Source organism: Manacus candei, unplaced genomic scaffold, assembly GCF_025592945.1.
Source record: "Manacus candei isolate 608988 ecotype Guabito, Panama unplaced genomic scaffold, ASM2559294v1 h1tg000017l, whole genome shotgun sequence".
Taxonomy (NCBI): Eukaryota; Metazoa; Chordata; class Aves; order Passeriformes; family Pipridae; genus Manacus; species Manacus candei.
In genome coordinates, this window is record NW_026138065.1 from 5,228,749 (window position 1) to 5,243,993 (window position 15,245).

Here is a 15,245-nt window from a genome sequence, read left to right on the forward strand (position 1 = left end):
TTTGGCACACAGCTTATCTGGATGATAATTCAGCCGCCTGTGGAATAGGTCCTATGGGCAATATTGGGTCGTGGCTTAGGAGAAGATGCAAGAATGCAGGAGAATGTCGTGTCCCCTTAAGATTAATCACACTTGTCAAGATCTTCAACATCTCATACTGTTTTCACAGACAATTAGGCACCTAAATGCCTTTGGACATAGTGCACCTGTTTTTTAATTTGGAGTTCTTTCTAACATTGTGGATTCAAGCCAGAAAAGCACTCTAAGCAGTGGAAATTTTGATCCCATTTTTTCAGTACTTTATCTCTGCTATGTGAAAAACAGCTCTAAAATATGTCTCTACCTGAGACAGGGCAACATCGCATCCCAGGACATGAATAAATACTACATCCAACCCCCAATAATGAATTTCATTATCATGAATAAATGTATTCCTGGTAAAAATGCCATCTCTGTACTTCCCAGTCATAATGTATGAAAGGTTTTCAGTATTGCCTGATTCTGACTTCAAACTTAAATTACTCTATGTGCTCCTTAGAAGGAAACGAAAGTGCTATTACCTTTCTTTACCTTTATTTTCTTTCACTTCATTCCTAGTAAAATTTTATTTGAGCTACCCAGATGCCCTGAGTCCAGCAGTACGCTCCAGGAACGTGGGCTTCAGGTAGTTGAAAGTTGCCCCTCCTTTGTGTGTTTTCTTAGAGAAAATAATTGCTCCTCACACACCTAGCTTTGAAAACTCTCCAGAAGGCTCACAAATTCAGTTTCATCAATGCCCTTTTAAGACAGAATGGGTCTGTAAATATTCACTGGTCCTCTCTCAGAATAACCAAAAGTGTGCTTCTCAACACTAATTTTAAATCTGTGGTTTATTAAGTCATGAACCCTTTACAAAATCCTTCAATTCTTAAAAATAATTTGAGGAACCTAAGCCACACAGAACCCTTCAAAAACTTCTCCTCTAGAATGAAAGTGGTGATCTCATATGCCAAAGCATTACACGTGTCCAGGCCTATGTTTTCTGTTTCATACACTCTCTGACATAAGTCTAGATTTTTGCTTGGAACAGGTTTTAGTGACAATTAAAAGAAAAAACTGATGTTAACCTCTCTGAAGTATGTCATTCCCCTTCTCTAAACTAACCTTAGTCACTCCTCTTTTACCGTTTTGATGATGCTCTAGTGGTTTTAGAGCAGATGATCCTGCCTAAATCCAGGATGAAACAAATGAATGAGAGCACCGGTTAACCTCCACTCCATCTCTCTTTTATCTGGTTGGATTGAGAGACTACCTAGACAGAGAGATGAGTACCAGAGAGCAGAAGTCCATTTGAGATGAGTTGTCTTCCTTCTTCATTGTCATGAGAAGCTGTGGGGACATCTGGATCTCTAGGGAATATCACTAAATAGGACTGGATAACCTTAAAATATTACAGCCAGATCAGCCCTGTCATGTATGATTCACTTGCTGTATAACGCCTAATAAAGGCAATATGTCTGGAACCAGGAAGGCAGCCAATACAGCTTCTTCCAAGAACTGTGAGTAATTAACTGGGTCTCTGGTTAATTTCTTTCATGAAAACGTGTTGAGTGAGATTCTTACAAGCGGTGCTCTTTGTGTGACGTCTCCCTCTACTCTCAAACATCACAAGTTCATGCAACTGGAAAGGAAGAAAAAGTAACATTTCCTTGTTCTGCCTTAGTTCCTCATCTACTGATGGTTTTCCTCTCAAAACCTGGTCTATAGCTCAGCCACAATTACTGTATCTTTGTATAACATGCTCTAACTTCTTGCTTTAGTCAAAGGGGTTTCAAATCTCTGGTGGATTTTTCCTCTCAGAGGAAAAATCATTCAAAACGTCCCTAAGATGAAAGAAGACTCATTAGTTGCAGCAAGTCCCAAAAGAGAAAAAACTCATTCAAAGCACCATGTTGTCCTTGTTTGTGGATCTCATGCAGCTATGAAGAAGAGGAAAAAACAATTCTCAGCCTGCTGTCACTGTTACACCTTATAAGGAGCACTCCATCTCTTTAGCTCTGTGTACTTCAGGCTTTCCCCTGCTTACTGCTCTTGGGGCAACGCTGTCCATGACTGAGACCATGTTTGACCTTAACAAGCATTTCCTTCCTCACTACAACAGAGGAAGCAGGTTGGGGAAGACGTTTGAGTTGCCCAAAGCAAATGAAGCCTACCCCTACCCCAAGCGGCAGAGGATGTTCCAAGCAAGCAAATGAAATGATGGATGGTTCTTTCTGACAGCAGGACAGATTTTAAGTGACAAGAATCCTGCCAGGGATATGTTGAAGATGGAATACATATGACAACAATTTTATATGTGCATCACACAAGGGAAAAGTTAATATCCCTTGTTATATTAATATCACATGGCACAATTGAATCTGATATTTTAATTAAACCTAAATATATATCACTGACAGTGATTGCCAGTGGATGTTTTGGGAAATACACAAGCATTTAACTAAAATCATCAGTTTAACCAAAAGGATAGTATCCTCTTTCAATATTTCAAATATATTATGAACATGTCAGCTAAATGTTATGAAGAAATAATATTAAACTGCTACTGAATGAGGCGATGAGGTGACAGAGCACAGAATATCCTATAACGTAACATTTGCCACATATGACTGTCCCTGCAAGTCCTCAAAGACATAATGCCTGCTCTAGGTCCCTTTATGTTCAACATCTTTGTTGGTGTCATGGACAATGGCATTCAGTGCACTCTCAGCAAGTTTGCTGACAACATCAAGCTGAGTGGTGCAGTCAGTATACTGGAGGGAAGAGATGCCATCCAGAGGGACCTTGACGTGCTTGCGAGGTCGGCTGGTGCAAACCTCATTAAGTTCAACAAAACAAATGCAAGGTCCTACACCTGTGTTGTGGCAATCCCAGGCATAGCCAAGGCTGGGCAGAGAAGTGATTTAGAGCAATCCTGCGGAGAAAGACTTGAGGATGATGGTTGATGAAAAACTCAACATGAGCTGGCAGCCCAGAAAGCCAGCTGAATGCCAGACTGCATTAAAAGTAGTGTGGCCAGCAGGTTAAAGGAGGCAATTTCCCCCCTCTATACTGCTCTTGTGACACCCCGTCTGTAGTACTGCATACAGATCTAGTGTCTGCAATATAAGAAGGACATGGAACTGTTGGAGCAAGTCCAGAGGAGGGCCACGAAGTTCATAAGAAGACTTGAGTACCTCTCCTATGAAGACAGGCTAAAAAAGTTAGGGCTGTTCAGCCTGGAGAAGAGAAGGTTGCATGGAGACCTGATAGCAACTTTCCAGTGTCTGAAGGGGGCCTACAGGGAAGCCAGGGAATGACTATTCTTCAGGAACTGTAGTGATAGGACAGAGAGTAATGGGTACAAATTGAAAGAGGGGAAATTTAGGTCAGGTATTGGGTAGAAGTTCTTTATCATGAGGGTGATAAGATACTGGAACAGTTTGCCCAGGGAGGTTGTGGATGCCATAAACCTGGCGTGTAAAAGGCCAGGTCGGATAAGGCCATGGGCAACCTGATCTAGTGGCAGGTGTCCCAGCCCGTTCCAGGTGGGGTTGGGACTAGATGATCCTTAAGGTCCCTTCCAACCCTAAATATTCCATGATCCCATGTTATTTTCTTATGATTTTTTTATAAACCTAGGTGTGATCAGGGACCAGGAAAACTGAACAACAACAGAATTTGTATCTCTACAAAAGCATTCACATGTATTATGCGAAATAGGATGGGACTGAGATTTGGCCAAAACAAGTGGAATCTATGACTTGCTGGGAATCTAGGAATATTTATGTGTTTTTTAAAGTGAAACGTACCAGCTTGAATAGCACCAGCTTGTTTTTATTGCACAATTTGACCGTGGACTGAATTATTTTTGCCAAGTTTTGCTAATTTCCATGGCCAGTTTTATACAATTTGTTCACATTTAATACTTCATTTATTAACTCCATGTAAATGATGGGATTATTTTCCTTCTCTTTGCTGTTCTGACTAAATTATCCAGCTAAACTTTGATATATATGTGTGTATTAACCAATATAGAATTTTGTTTCTTAATTCCTTCAGTTTCTTCTTTATTTGTTGTTAGTTACTAAGAGATCTTTGTCAACTGTGGCTGGATTCACTATGAAAAGTCTTCTTTTAAATAAAAATGATCCCAAATACTCTGTGTTATGTAGTAAAACATATATATATATATTGAGAATATTTATGGACAGGGAATTTAAGACAAAAATAAATAAAGATTTGTCTTTTCCTCTTCCTGAAGAGACTAAGAATTTCTTGAATTCAAGCTGACTGTCCTTTTCTGCAAAGGGGCGATATCAGGTTCAAACTGATAAAAGAGCGGAACCACCAAACAAGATATATCTCAAGAGTAAATCTGTCAGTTGAACAGCTCTGTCACAAATTCTAGGAGCAAGGCCTGCTGTCTTCCCACTGCAGCCAGAGGAGCTCAGTAAGTTGCCCCAGTTCTGCTGCCATGACCTCCATGCGGGCTGCTTGCTGCTTACCCAGCTTGCCTGCCTTGTTGTGGGAGGCTAAGCAGGAATCTAAATGAATGCAGATGTCTGTCCATTCTCAAAAATGAACTAGCCTTTATGAATACTCAAGAGAACTATTGAGGGAGTTTGCAGTCTATTGTGTTCTACAGCTTCCTTGCAAGTGGAAGCTGAGGGGCAGGCACCAATCCCTTCTCTGTGGTGACCGGGGACAGAACACAAGGGAATGGCAAAAAACCGTGTCAGGGGAGATTTAGATTAGATATTAGAAAAAGATTCTTTACCCAGAGAGTGGTTGGGCACTGGAACAGGCACCTCAGGGAAGTTATCATGGCACCAAGCCTTCCAGAGTTCAAGAAATGTTTGGACAATGCTTTCAGGCACAGGGTGTGATTCTTGGGGCTGTCCTGTGCAGGGCCAGGAACTAGACTCAATGATTCTTGTGGGTGCTTTCCAACCCAGAATATTCTATGGCTGTGATGGACTGGGATTTTTGCCAGAATAATAAATATCAAAGGGAGGGGTGCTATACCTAATACTTATTAATTATTCACTTTATAGATAACGAGATGTCTCACTGTTTACATAAATGCATAATCAGTGCATCAGTAAATCCATTTTGATATCAATAATACATAAAATATGCTATATATTTATGTTAAATTATGCAGGGACAAGAAGAGACTCATCCATAGAGAACACAGAGCAGTCCAGGCAGTGCAGGAATGTCTATTATTTTACAGGATCTGGAGATGTCACTAGTGCTTGACACTGCATTTGGAAAACCAGTGTACTTTCTCTAGAAAAAGGTTCTACATTCAGAGGGTGGTTGGGCACTGGAACAGGCTCCCCAGGGAAGTGGTCACAGCACCAAGCCTGTCTGAGTTCAATAAGCATTTGGATGACACTCTCAGGCACATGGCGTAATTTGGGGATGGTTCTTTGCAGGGCCAGGAGTTGGACTCAATGATCCTTGTGGGTCTCTTCCAACTTGGCATGTTCTGTGATTCTCTAAAGGATGTATTTGATTACAACCAAGTACTTATAAAGCCTCCAGTTCTAAAAAATGAAAGGTACTTGAGGATCTTCAGCAAGTTAAAAATGACAGTACTACTGTGCATGCTTATCTCTTTTTTCATGCCATACTATTTAAGATCTGAAGTATCCACTTTTCTATATATGATATTAAGCCTGGGTAGGAATAAGGAGAAATTTGCATGCTAATGAAACAAGATTAGACCATAAAATCACTTTAGAAACAAGAGGTAAGGCCCCTCATAACTATTTTTCTTCTAGTCCTAGTTCTGTACTTTTATTTAACAGCCTTTTTTGTTGAGAAGGGAAGTGTGTGTTGTCCTAGCAAACCAACTTACACAATTAGAAGTAAACAAACTTCTGAATATATAAGTACATCTACAGATCTTCTTTCAAGACCACTTCCATCTGCTTAAACGTTATGTAAGAGGACAGGTTTAGTGCCATTCCACCTAACCATGAGGCAATTCCCAAACAAACTTCTGGGGCTTAGTGTTCAGAGATAAGGGTTAGAACTTCTGCTGCTCCTGAAGTGCTGTGGGTACACATAGTGGAAATAGTGCTTCGTGTAATGAAGTACTATGTGTATGAAGTACTATGTGCTTCATTCATGTGCCCTGGACATCTGCAGTGGAAAAATGCACTTCAAATGAACAGAACTTCACAGCGTAGCTACAGGAAGGTGACTTGCACATATGCCCCCAAATTTTCAAAAGTAATAGACTTTTCTAAATCTGGGGTCTGTGGGAGTGGAATAAACTCCATTTGGAGTGATCAGGATGAGCACCGTAGCACTTAAAAAATTATATATAAAGTACAAGGGGCCATCATAAGTCTCTGATTTATCAAACCACTGAAAGTTGATTGCACTGGTGCAAAGTACTCAGAGAATATTTTAAGGACTTCAAATAATTTCAGTTTTGCTTATGCACATTTTCGTATTTTGGTTAAGTGATGAAATTTTATTCAAGCAAACATCTGTGGAAGTATTGGCACTGGATATGTTAGACCGCTCATCCACTCAGGTAGCATAAGCAATACCAGGCAACCATTGCAATAAGAATGTCAAATATAAAAAGTATGGTCTCAAGTAAATTCTTTTAGCAAAACTATAGCTGATTTGCTCTAAATACTGACCAAATCTGATGAGCTTATGATTTACAAGTGGACATTGAATAAGTATGGAAAGAAGGCATCCTAGAGTAAATTGTTATCTATGGTTGTTCATTGCAGCATAACTCTTTCCCAACTCTTTAAGCATATATGTTTGGAACATAACTCACATCTTTACTAGAAAAAAAAAAAAAAAGACATAATATGTTTTTTATATTTGTAAGAATCTAAGACCATAGTTTAAAATAACCAAAGATCAGAGTTTATCTAAAGTTTGGCTTGGGTTTTCCTTGGGGTATGAGACTATTCTACCAACTTTTAAGTGCATGCTCAAAAAGAGAAGACATGAGACGTAATGCTTGAAATTAAGCACCTTACTTCACACTGACTTATTGCTTACCAGGGTCCAAGGGGAATCGGATAAATCTTGCTAGCTCTGGTCTCAAATCTGTAGTTCAACTTAAGGAGAGGTTGATCTTTTTTACAAGATAAACTAGTCTAGATTCAAAAGTTTGCAGTGATGGATAATCTAATAAGTCCTTCCCTGCTTATGCAGTTCTCATAACCTTTATTTTAATCTGAATATTTCAAAACACAGCTTTCTGATACTGGATCTATTAATGCCTTTGTCTGCTGGATTAAAGAGGTCTCAAAGCATTCCTGAAGCAGTTTCCTGAACACTTTCCAATTTTTCAAAATCCTTTTGAAGGTGTGGATACTGGGGCTGGACACGGTATTCCAGCTGACAGTTAAGTTTCATTACCTTGAAATAAGGATTAAGTGGGAAGTCAAAACTACATAACTCGATGTAGTGACATTTCACCTTTGGTGACCTGGCTTTAAATTTGTGTTTGGTCAGCAAAGGATATTGTTTTTCTAATCTTATCCTAGCCCCCTCTGACATTTCTCCATATCAAAAAAGAATCACTTTCACTGGCATAATTTTCCTTCATGACTAAGGGCAGGCCTAGCACTGGGGAGGCTGAATAACAGGTTTGAATGGCAAGGACACACTGCCAGAGCTGTGTCTGTCCTGAGTGCAGGCTCTCAGCTTGGGTGCTCCCTGGCACAAAGACATTCTGGGCAAACACTGTGTGTACATGAGCTGCAGCTGCTCACTTTCCCCTGCTCTGACCTCCAGTACAGCCAGCACAGCCCCTATCAGGATCCCTTCTCTTTGCTTGGTGGTCCTGCCTGAACAAAAGTGAAGGAAGCAATTTTCTTTACAGCCTTAGAATGAAATGATATTTCACAGCTGCAAAATTATATAGAAACTTGAAGCTTACAAGCTGAGCAACAGGAAGCAACCTAATTTTAAAACCACTTTTGCACTGTAGAATATTGCCAAACAATATGCAATGAAGAGAGTGAGATGTGTCCAAATGGTTTTTCTTCAATAGGTTAGAAAAATTATGACCACATACAAAGTATTTAGGTAGTGATGTCTTCCAGACTATCGAGAGATAGAAAGATAGGTCAAGAAGGAAAGAGATAGAAATAAAACTTATCTTGAAATAAAGGTATTTGTTGGAAATTAGAATAATATACTTGTACCTGTATGGGATTTGAATAAATTAATTAATATTTAAATACACATGCATTAGCATATGCATAGCAATAATTTGATACAGAGCTTTTTGGTTACCGAAACCCCCTTTTTCACAAAAAGATAAAGTTAAGACATAGCTATTTGTATTCACGTGATCCAGCTTTACCTTCTAAAGTATTAATTATCAACTTTAAGTTAGTCACCTAGATCCCCTTTTGTGACTGGCAGAGAGAAAAACATATCCCTGGAGTTACTGGTACCATAGCCTCACACACATGGCTTAAGAAGAAATGATTTGCCCTATCTTTCTTTCTCTCCACTGAGTACCAAAAAAGTTAGTGAAGTCCTTTGTATTTGATGTGTAATTTTTAAGAAACTGAAGTTAGGTAGTTGTAGATACTCCCACCCATTCAGATTAGAAATGTATATGGATATTAGTGACTACACTCAAAGTGTTTAATCAAAGAAACAAATAATCATAAACTCCTTCATAGCACATTTTTAATTCTGTGGTGCCCACTTTTGTGAAGAAAATAGAATGAGGAATAGTTAAAAGATATGCGAGAGCCCTAAAAGAAAGTCTATGTTAATTGCAAGAGTTATTCATGTAGATAGTGTTTGTAAGATGTGATACTGAACCAATACTCCAGCAGAGTTGTTGAGGAAAAGGGAGTTAATATAATCAGAAATTTATTAGTGAAGAAGAGTAAAGGTACCCTTCATTTTTTGTGTGTTAAAAAGTCCTTTAGCACTTAGGATAGCCTTGCCAAACTCCTATTTGGGAAGTCATCATATGTCAACTCCATCCAGCTTTAAGATTTGGTAAGAAAAATAATTTGGTTGCTGAGAGGTTCATGTGCTTTAGTAGAAGAAGATGTGCACCTCACATAAATATGTTGTAGATTCTGGCATGGTATTCTTGAGCCTAACAAAGTAAACAAATTATTAGTCAAAATCAGAGCTACTGGTAGGCCTGTGCAAGTAGCTTCACTAGGATACTACCATGGAAGAGAGAGGGGGAAAATCAGGCTGCCTATGCCAGAGGTCTAACCTGGATTTTTCCGCTGCTTTGCTGACAAAAGAGCTGGGATGTGGGAGGCTGTCACAGTTCTGGCCTGGAAGCAGTCCAGCTAGGCTTAGTTTCCCTGGCACCCTGGAAGTATCAGAAGCAGCAAGCTTGGACTGCTAATGCTTTTCCTTGGCTTTTTCTTCATTCCTTGTATATTCCTTCCTACTCTTCCTCTCCTGCCCATGAGGACAATGTCTGGCTCTCACTATGTTCCACTAGTCTTGGAACGTAAAAAGTCAGCTTTGCTTGCACAACTGAGATCTCACAACCTGTCCCTGATCATTAAACCCTGACAGTCTTGAAGTGTGCATGCACAACATGGAGAGGTGTTTGGCATGGGGAGCTCTGTAGAAGGTGTTGAAATACTCACATGCAGAAACATTGGTTTTATTTCAAATTGATGTACTCTACAATGAAATGTCAACCTCTTCTTTTTTTTTTTTTTTCTGTCCTGTAATTTCCACTAATCATTTTTTAAATCTCAAACAAAATGGTGTTTAGAGTCAAAAGATCAATTAACATAAATTGTATTTATAATGCCTTGTTCTGTTATAATTAGTAATTTCTTTGGTTTCTAAAAAAAATTTGCAAAACTACCATAACAGAACATTTTAAGTAGATACATCACTGTTTCGAAGTTTCTATTTTTTTCCTAAATCTTTTCAAAACTTCCTAGAGAAAATACAAGATTATTCTTCAAGCAGAAACATTCCTCAACAACATTTTCTTTTAAAAGGCTCTTGATGAGATGTATTTGGATTTCTGACCAGCTATTTCCTTAAATCATTTCATCACTGAGTACAGTAAAAACGAGCCTCACTTGGTAGAAAAGAAATAACATCCAAGCAGCCTCATCTGGGAGAGTATTGGTGGTAGCAGAGATCTGCAAGGCTTTCATTTGGTTAGCAGCAGACCTTCAGACCTTCAGAGTTTGTAAGGTAGTAATGTTTCCTGCTTCAGAAGGAATAAAGATAAAAAATAGCTTATAATTCAGATTCAAAGAAGAGTATTAATGAATTGCTTACTTTCTTGCCAAATAAGACAAAGATTCTTCGGACTTTAATACATCTAGAGAGGGTGATCAAACACTGGAATAGGCTTCCTAGGGAATGGTTTGATGCCCAAAGCCTGTCAGTGTTTGAGGCATTTAGACATGTGTTAACTTGGTCAGTCCTTGGTCAGGCAGATGGACTAGAGGATCTTTGTATGTCCCTTCCAACTGGAATAGTCCTATTCTATTAACTAAGCAAAACAGTACATAAAGCACCTTTGGACTTTCAAGGATTTCAACTGTTATAGGCATATGCAGATTTGGTATAATGAAAAAAAACAACAATGTAATGAACTTTATGTAGGTATGCTCATCATTCAAACTGCACTGTACTTTTCAAAATACACATCTGTATATAGTAGATTTTCAGAAACCATAACTATCATATTGTCACTCACCATTTAAAGCAACAACAAAATTCCCCTAGTTGGAAACAGAACTAGGGCAATGCTGAGCATATCTGGAAATGCCAACTGTGCTGTGAAAACAGAGCAAGTGATAATATGCTGCACACCAAGAAGAAATATTTTGTGATTTCCCCATGTATTATGAGTATATAATTAGTTGAGCAGAGGATGGGAGTTCAGATGCTCACATGGACAAGTGCAAAAGGGATCCTAACAAGGTGAAAGAGAAAAAAGGGTAGATGGATTATTGCTAAACTCTTTTAAGAATATCAGCACCACCAGTATTAATGATCTACCTTAGATGCCTAAAAATAGAACCTGTGTACCTGTGCAGTCACAGCATGAGGACCCTCTCCATACTCTCCATAGTTCATACTCCTTATTTGCTCATCTGAATTGGATGCTAGAAGACAAAGAAGGTAACTAGTCTTTCAATGTACAGACTGGAAAGTCTGCATGCCATGAATCCTTTGAGTGAACCCTAGTTACTAACATAAACAGGGTTGTTTCACTCCAGAGTCAGACAGGCTTGGTTTTCAGTTTAATAGACTTAGTTAAACAAAAAAAAAAAAAAAAAAAAAAAAAAAAAAAAAAAGGGAAAACAAACTATATGGGAAAAGGATGCGTTTCCATCACAAGACTAATAAAATGTACAGTTTTGGCTTCACTCCATCTAGTGGCAATCAGGCAGAAATCCTCCCTCCTCCTTCCATGCCGAAGTGGCAGTGGTAAACTATGGCTAGAAGTTCGTGTTGGATGAGTTTGGCATGGTTTGGGCTTGTTTATGGTCACTGAAGTGCAGGAGTCATCCATGAATGGGCTTTGATGTATTCACTGCCAGAACATGGTTCCCATTGTACCACACTGCTTTTGGAGTAGGAGTCTGGAATAGGAACTGCTAAAAAGGAGGCAGGAAAAGAAAGCGCCCAATGTGGATGGAAGCAAAGATCTGCTGAATGACTGTAAACAAGGGTTGTTATGGTAGAAAGCTTTGAGAAAAATGCATTTGTAACTTCTGATAAAGATTTCTTAAGCAACAGAAATGCAACAGAAAAAAGGCAGATTCATTCATCCTCAAATGTGTCCTAGAGTCCTCAGTAAAAAATTTTGGCTTGTCTTGTTTTCCTGGTGTACTGGAAGCAGATTAGTTCTGTACAAAATCTTCTAGGTATTCATGTGTCAGTCCTTGCTTTAAATTATTTTTCTCATATGCTTTATCTGAGCTTGCAACCCTTGTATTTCCATGTGAGTTTCCAAACAGAATAAAATTCACAGGAAGGTAAGGCATATCTCTATCTGCCTTCAGGTTCATGCTCAGAGGCAAAGGATTCTCTCTGGGCATATTAGTTCTCACATTAATTTTCCTTAATGCAGGATTGGATTTTGTGTTGGATTTAGACACATTGAATGGTCTGTGAAACCCTATCCAAATCCAAAGCAAATGCAACACCCAAATTTTAGGAATGTTCAAATACCATTGAGATCTGTAAGCTTTTATTAAAGTATAAAAATTAATTATTTAAGTGTGGGTATACACAGACACACACACACATATATAGCTGTTCTGTATTTTACTACCTGTATACATATACATAATGTAACCAGTTTTTAGAGAACTTGGCAAAGTTCTAGGAACTTAGCAAAGGATCTAGGTCTCATTGTCCTGTATTTTGTATAAAGGACAGTTTAAAAGAAATCCTTCTGAGATTCTGTGTGAAGACAGATAAAGAAAGTCATCTTATATGGTCCCTCTAGCAATCAGGATAAGAAGAGAAACAAATATAGTGAGATAATTTCTATAAAGCATCACTGAATCATCCCTCTGTTTTCATTCAAATCATATAGCAATTAGTAAGTGATGATCTGGTTTAGAAAAAGGAACACACTGTTTTTGTACACTGTGCTTTGTGTACTGTTTGGGCTAAATTAAGACAAATAACCAAGACAATATTTTGCTTTGATATCAGTAAATATTGGCATCAAGAATCCATTGCCCCATTATTTTTAATGGGAAGAATTCAGTCTAAACCTTTTTTTCATCAAGTTAAGGAGGTGATGTCATATGTTAAAGGCTGGATATTCCAAATAAATCACTAACAAGTCATTTTGGCCGAGCAATATGTGTATCAGATATGCAACTGAACATGTCTGGAAGAAAATGCATTATTGTCATAAGACTTAGGAGTCAGAGCCTGATGAGTTTGTATATCTTGCAAACGGTTACACAAGTAACCAGACATTTCCTGCACAACTCAACATTTTTAAGGGAATATCCTAGACTTTATAGCAAATAACCTTGGATTACAAGCTCAGACCCTGATTCAGCAACCACTTCTGAGTGTTTCACTCTCTTCATCTAGAGCCCTGCACGACATGCTTGTCAAGTGTGTGTTGTAAAATCCATTGCAATATTCAAAGGGCGCCCACGACTGAGCTTTATGCATTAGTGTGTTCCAGAGCTGCATTTCCCAAGACACGGCAGGAGCTAATAATTACAGGCCTTCTTCTCTACTGTTTTCAGTTTTGATCCTGAGTGTCCCAAATGATTTAGAGTCCAGGGAACTGGACCCACCCTCTTGGCACCCGCTCCCGTCCCCTGTGCTTGTTCCTCCCATGGCAGATGCCTGCCTCATGAGGGATTGCTCCAGCTCCATACCCGTGGCCACCAGTAGTGCAAGGGAGATATTGTTTTGTCCACTGCTGTGCTTCAGTCTACACACAGCAGGCCATAGATATATAGGTGTCTGGCTGTGGTGTCTAGCTGTGGTGTCTAGCTCTGAGACAGATATCCTGGAGGATGAGTTAAGCTCCCCATGGGGAGCATGCGGTAGATTTTAAATGCCTCTGAGGCAGTGTGTGATATCCAAAAGTTATGAGGGTATTTACTAAAGCTCCGGCTAATTTGATGTGCCATAAATCCTAAAAGGTTTTATCAACAGGAGGGTATCCAAAAATAAGCTCATTACTCTTTGTCACAAATCACCTATGATTTTTTTCCTTGATTTCACTACCTTGCTTTGTGAATTGACAGAAAACAGAGTATCAGTGGCCAAATTAGACCTTCTGCTGATGACAACATAGCAGACCTTCCTCCAGAAGAGGAGCTATATCAGTATAAGCTTGGTTTATATAAGACTCAGTTTTTGCAGTAGGGTTACTGTGGATCTACCCTGCAGAAAATCAGAGCAGATGTGTAGTGCCTGTGTGGAAATAGGAGCCTTCCTTTCTAATCGATCTCCAGTGATACCTCAGGCATGGATTAGACCCCAGACAGGGCATTTCTCATGCTATAAAGTCTGGAGGTGGGTGAATATTTTCACAATCAAAGTGAGGTTGGGGCAAAAAAAAATGAATAAAAAGAAAAAGCTGGCGTGTCTCCAGGAAGTTCTGTTTTTCATTTCACCTGAACTGTTTAGAATTTTTACAACTGAAAATTGCTTCTTTCCATCTGTGAAGCATTTGCTTCTTGGAAAAGATGCACAAAGCCAAGACATGAAAGACATTTGAAATAAATAAATAAACTAATGCATTCTTTGGAGAATCCATGCTGTTTCCCTACTGCTCCCCATTTTCTTATGAAGTCCTCTCCACAGATGGAGGGCAGCCGTAGTCTCCTCAGCAGTAACAAGGGATGGAAAATAATTCTAATAAGTAAATTACAGTAGCTCATATGCCTGCAGTCTTAATAGAGTTTGTTTCAAAAGCATAGGCCACAAACAAGTTTAGTGAGGAGAGGGTATCATTCAAATACATATATTCAAAAATGTTGTGATTTCCAAAGTATAGTTTACCTAATATAATTCGCTGGGGGTAGTACTGCCTGAAATAAACATTTTATGCAAGAATGGCATGGAGGATGTCAAGAGAAGCTGCAGCACCCACCTCAGAGATGACTCAGGGCTGTGCTCCTGTTGACACTATGGTAGCTAAAGGAATATTTTCTATATCTTGGTGGAGATAGAGATAAAACAATACATTTCACTGGTCTCTATACAACCTCCCAAAGTTTACAAGTACCCATTAACAAGGATAAAATGGCAAATTACAAAAATAAAATTATAGTTAGATTCAGACCTCCTCTCACTGCTCTATGAAAGGCATCACACAAAAACTTACCCAGAATTTCTGAACTAAAACTTTGCCAGGTAATTGAGGAATTTTCCTCCGCCCTTTAATCTGAAATTATTGCACTAAAGCAGAGACAACGAATTGCAAGCAAGGACAGCACCAAGGGCAGATACTCAGAAAGAACTGAAGCCTTTCCAGTGACTTCAGTTGAACGATACTGGCTCATGCCAGCTGCAAGTTTTACCCTAAATTTTTCTTCCTGGAAAGAAGTTGCCAAGTGTCCTTCTGCATGCTCCTCATAGTGACAAAGGTCAGTCAGGGACTGCTATCAAATTCTATCTGCCCAGATGCAGGGATCTGTGTGGGTTAAGGGTTTGGCTGGATTTGGAATCAGAAAGCAAATGTTTCATTAGCAGCCAATAGAAAAAGTTATTGGGCC